The 6,000-nt window shown below is 43.9% G+C and overlaps 1 protein-coding gene across 1 annotated transcript in view; it reads left to right on the plus strand.

The window, feature by feature from the left end:
• tbc1d4 (TBC1 domain family, member 4) overlaps positions 1-6,000 on the plus strand; it is a 105,265-nt gene that overhangs the window by 96,241 nt on the left and 3,024 nt on the right. The window lies entirely within an intron of this gene.

Here is a 6,000-nt window from a genome sequence, read left to right on the forward strand (position 1 = left end):
ACGCTCAGTGTGAAGACATTGCAAAAACCTGGATGTGCCATCAGGCTTCGGATCTACTGGCAAGGAAAACGCCATGGACTATTGTTGCCCGAAACAGTATTGTTTTCCAACGTGAACTTCACTTCCTGCTTCAGTATTTCGCGCTTCATTGGGTTTGTACCGTGTGGATTTGTGCTGAATTGGTTTAAAGTACTCGACCTCAATATTATGCACTATAGAGGTAGAATCGCAGAAAGTCGGAAAGGGCTTTGAGCGATCTACACAATGTGGTTAAATCGTTAACCCCGGCTTGGAGAGGTGAGACATGTACAAGGATATATCCTGCAATATTTCAATTTTTAAAGCCTCCCTTCTATCACTTCAACAGAAGGGCCAGGAGCATCAGGAGGCAGATTAGAAAGGACAGTTGGAGCGAGCGGAGCAGGTATCGCGGCAACTTCAGCACTAGGTGCCGTGGACAGCAACCGCTTACCGTTACTGTCAATACAGGCGGATGTGTGCGTATCAGACTGTGTGTCATGCAATTAAGCTTTACCAGTTAACGTGGGATAAGCATTTTATTTTTCGTGCGAGCAGGAGTGGCAATCACAAAGGTTCAGATCACCTACCCTACACTCCACTCCACTCGATAGGGCCCCGCACAACGCTCTTGTAAAGCAGAGCCCATGCACAGGCAGCAAAACCATTACCTTATCACCAGGAGAAAAGTGGCGAAACACAGCTTCACGGTCATAGTTTCTTCATTCACTCCTGAGAGACAGAGCCAGTGGACATGCACGCTGGAGCCTATAACGCATCTTACACACAATCAGTTAGGTCATGGCTAGTCGATTCAGTAAGCCATGCATTTTTCAACATTTTCAATGGCCTACGCGCAGTGAGCCCCCAGACAAGCTCAGCAGGGCTAAACCCCAAGCTCTCATGGACCACTTCACGTAGACTATAGCAAAAGAGCCATCAAAACCCCCTCGTCCCAGTCACACTGAAATTTAAGACTATAGGCCTATGCTTAACATAGTTTTCCAAGGTTTGGTGAAAACAGTCGAGTGCCTTGAGACTGCGGGTGGCAACTATTCGACATGACATGTTGAATCGCCAACTGTTGTACGACCTGATTGAACACTTTGAACATACGATTTGTGCCTTGCTCTATTATAACCATTTTTGAGTGACCAAACATGGAGAAAAGTTAAGCAGCGACTTCACAATAATGGGTGCTGTCATTCTCCGAAGTGGAATGGTCTTCAGGAAAACGTGTTAAACTACACACAATTGCAAGTAGGCATAGATATAGGTTTCCGAATTTGGTTAATGGCAGAGGGCCAACGCAGTCCAAGATAATGTGTTTGAGTGGTTCTGAAGACACAGAGATTGGCTTTAATGAGGCAGGCAGAATGACCCGTTTCGGATTTCCCTACCCCTTGATACCGATGACAGGTCTTACAGAACTTTGCAACATCACGCTTAATTCCTGGCCATTTTTTTTTTTTTTAAATTACTCGGTCTATTGTATTTTTGACACTCAGATGTCCCGCAGAGTGGTGATCATGAGCTACTTATTATTTCCTCTATGGGCGGTTGGCATTACTGTGATTCACTACATGCCAAACCTCATGCGCAGGGGCAGTCAACGGCCGCCCTTTAAGCATTAAAACGCCATCGTGTACCGAATCCTTGGGGACCAACATCACTTTCTGAACATGGCCTCAGAGAACAGTGGCGAGAGAGAGAGAGGAGTCATCGTTTGCTCTTTAATAAGTTGCTTGCGATTAAGAGGCAATTTAGCCGAGACCGAGGGAGAAACGCAAGACAACTGGACACCATCAGCCGACGAATGTGCAAGAAAGGTGCCACTGAGATCAACCACAACATCTTAATTGTCATCTTTACGCGCTGCGCCATGGCGCGTGTAATAATACTGGATGGAAGGACTTCAGGGTAATCCATGGATATTTGATCATTATCACCTGAAGGTTTAGGAGACATAATTGGGCATAGAAAAACTTTTCCACCGGCTAAATAAGTCGTTTTACAAGTAGCATGGCTATGCCTTCAACGGGGAGACTGGGGTGAACTCCCATAACGACATTCCCAGTGATAAGTTCGGACGAGAGAGACCTTGTTAAAAGGTACATTAAATGTAGCCCATTTCAATTTCCTGAGGATACTATCTCCTATTTGTGTACTGTCGCAAAAAGGTAACACATCTTGCAATACAAAGTTTTGCGAAGCTCCAGTGTCACGCAATATTTTAATAGGCGAAGACTCGCCAGGCACCCCAGGTAGAGCAACAGTGCCATCCAAGAAAAACGGCGCAAAATTACCCATTTCTAATAGGTTTTTCAGTCTTTAGTTTAGACTGCATAATCTCGTCCATTTTAAGGTTGGAAACACAGAGACCAGATTCGGTTTTAACCGGAATTGCGGGATACATTTGGTCTTTACGCATATCTGTAACAGTCAGCCACCACTTGGCCCTTTTTCTTACAGTAAACGCAGGTTGGAACGGAGTTTTTAGATGATGGCCTACATTTTAATTTGTCCTGCGGCGGAGAAGGAGTGCGAGAAAGGCTATAGGCTTTTGGCTTTTAACAGATCTGCTTGACTTCGCACTATTTTTAACAGAGAAATCGCGTTTGTGAGCAAGCACAATACCCATCTGCCAATTTGACGGCTTGGAACGGTGTCAACCTTTGTGCTTGCTTAAGTGGGTAGCGATGCCCTGTGACAAGTTGTTAGTGAAATCCTCAACGACCAGTAGGCTGCGTAAAGCCTGAAAAGTGGTAACCCTTTCAGCTTGTAACCAACGCTCGAAAAGAAGTTAATTCTCTCTAACAATCTCCACTTAAGTTAGCGAGTCAGCTTTTTGATACGATCTGTATTTTTGTCTCTAGGCCTCGGGGACTAAAGAATAAATTCTCAATACCGCTTTCTCTCACCAAGCGGCAAGGAAGAATAAGCCTCCTGTGCCCACCAGTGAAACGCACTTTAAAATCACCGTCCACAATTCTGCTGACCATTTTAACGTTTAAAGTTGTACCTACGCGTTCAAAATGACGGCTGAACAACTATAATTTTGCGAGCTACATCAAACTCAGTGTAAGCTGAACTAACAGCTCGACTTTTGGGATCTCCAGCTCCTTTTTAACCTAGCCTATAGCGCATTCTTGTTCCAACATTTATTTATTTTTTAACGCGAAGCTCATGCTCTCGCGGCTCTCTCTTACTCTCCTTATTCGCAAAGCTAAGTTTGCTCCCGCTCCAGTTCCTTTTCCCAAAGAGCTATACGCTTCCAGTCAAGCAAGCTTTTCATGGGAGTGGCCAGGAGTTTAGGAGTTACCTTGCCTACTTCGCCGAATACACAGCTGCTATGCAGTGCATCAATGAGCTGCACCTGTTAATCACCCTTCGGGGTGTCGCTACATATCTCTACCTCTACTTTATAATGACCGGCAACGCATAGTAATTAGTCACGAGTTATGCTAAGCTGGCCTTCGGGCGCTTTGATAAACTCGTCAAGATCAAACGTCCTTGCGAGAGGGAACAGCAGAGAAGCTGATGGCAAAACAAACTAAAAACACTTACCCATCAAAACAGAGAAAAAGATCCTACACAGAGGGAAAACAGTGCACACCACAGAGGGCGGTGCACAGCACTTACAGCAAAACCTCCAAACTCGGATCTATCGATTTCGGGAGGAAAAATGTGAGTAATTAAAATCACATCAATTAATTACTAATTAAATCAATTCTTTCCCGGACGAGCCCCCATTTATGTTACAAACCCAAAAATAAAATATGGGTATGGAACATAAAAAACAGGTGAAACCAGTTGGGGAAAAAAAGTGGCGATTTTAATTTTCAAGAAAGTTCAGGATAAACATAAACGGCGTCGCACGCCGGGTTGAACAATAGACTTCACGAACTAAAAAGTCTTGGAGGAAAAAAAAAGAACCCTACTATAAAACCCTAACTTAAAAATCCACAACTTACTAACCTCCTCGAAATAAAAACACGTGAGTCTTCCGCACGATTCCTAACTCCCTAAATACACCTAGGTCGTGCGCTAAAATGTAAAGAAAATAAAAACACAACCTTCCACCATTAAATGATTCAAATATATCTAAAAACAAAAGACAATGAAGAAATTAAAAAGATGAGTCTAAAAGTTATATTGCCAAAAGCTTCTCCTGAGCGACGTGCAGCGTGGAGATTCGAGCAGAGAGAGAGAGTGGAGACTGAAGGCTGGAGTTTTTGTGTCAAGGCCTATCCACAGCTCGGCCAATCAGCGCCGAGGCTTCCACGGGCACACCTGCACGCATTCACTTAATCAGAAGAGCAAAATGCAAGGCAATTAGACAACATCAGTGTGAGGTAAGAGTGGGGCCAGTAAACATAATTAGTGGTGACAAAAGCACAATGAGTGGAAAAAAATATTTATCTGGTGGCAAAACAGGGCCACGTAACAGCAATATTAATGAAATGATGATGAAACTAGATCTTTCACATGCAGTAGACACAGAAAAGAGCCCGTAAAATAAAGTGTTTCATTAATTTCTTTTGTCACGATATCTTCCGGTACCTTCTCCTCTCCTCCCACCACAGACAGGGCGTATGAAGATACATAGACACATTAAAAAGTAACTGCGAAATACAGAATAACCAACTACTCCTCTTCTCTCCTGCCATTCCACAAACCCTACACCACAGGCGGCGTTTATGAAGATACACGTTGATACACTGAACAGAAACTATGAAGTACTGCATAACCATTTAGTTGTCTTCTTCTTCTTCTTCTTCTTCTTCTTCTTCTTCTTCTTCTTGGGGCAGTCGTGGCTCAGTGGTTAGAGCACTGGGTTGGCAACCCAAGGGTTCCCGGTTCAATGCCCGACCGAACCACGGCTGAAGTGCCCTTGAGCAAGGCACCTAACCCCCGCACTGCTCCCCGGGCGCCGCTCAGCAGGCAGCCCACTGCTACGGACTAGTGTGTGTACTTCAATGTGATTCACTAGTCCAAATGGGATAAATGCAGAGAAAGAACCCCCTAGGGGACCAAAAATTGGGTCCAATCCAAATTGGTTCCAATTGGCTTCAATTATTCTTCTTCTTCTTCTTCTTCTTCTTCTTCTTCTTCTTCTTCTTCTTCTTCTTCTTCTTAATCTTCTTCTCAGGCAATTCCACAACCCTCCCACCTCAAACAGCATGTATGAAGAACCATGTAGATCCGCTAAAAGAAACTGTTAAATACAGCGTAACCAAATGTAGTTTTATTCTTCACTTGAAGGACAAAACCGGAGCAGCACAGATGTATTTCTTTGTGTCTTTTTTATTCAAGTGCAAGCAGCCTAATGCCACGGTGCATAGGCCTACACCTGCTGAATCAGGGCCTCAGATAATTAGGCTCTTCTCTCCATTCCACTCATGGACTCTGATGAAGATGGTCTAACCATCGAAACGTTAGTCATGTTGTGCACTTGAATAAAAAAGACAAAAAGAAATACATCTGTGCTGCTCCGGTGTTGTCCTTCAAGTGAAGATTTCCTGCCTCTCTTCCGTCGATGCACCAGATGATAAAGCAGAAGCGCGACGAACTACCCTTTTGTTTATAGTTTTATTCTTATTCTTTTTCTCTCCCACCAATCCACTCACAGTGCTTCAAGCCAGAGCCATTCGTACTGTACATTTGAGTGCTTCTCTGACATTTGTGACAACTGTTTGCGATTTGTGATGAATCTGCTGACGGTTGATTCAAGATGCTTATACTTAGTGATGTACAGATGCGGCACGAGAACAGAGATTCCTCAGCCTTATGGCAGGGTGTCAAAAACGGAAAGCTTTGTAGCCTAATATCATGCAAAATTGTAACGTTTCAATCGCTTATTTTGTAATTAAACGCGAGGAGAGAAGACATCGGCAAATTACATTTCGCACCGGTTGGTAATTTCTCATTCTCCATTCGTGTACTGCAAAGTGTATTACTGTCTTGTCTTTGACGTCTTCC

Source organism: Engraulis encrasicolus, chromosome 13, assembly GCF_034702125.1.
Source record: "Engraulis encrasicolus isolate BLACKSEA-1 chromosome 13, IST_EnEncr_1.0, whole genome shotgun sequence".
NCBI lineage: Eukaryota > Metazoa > Chordata > Actinopteri > Clupeiformes > Engraulidae > Engraulis > Engraulis encrasicolus.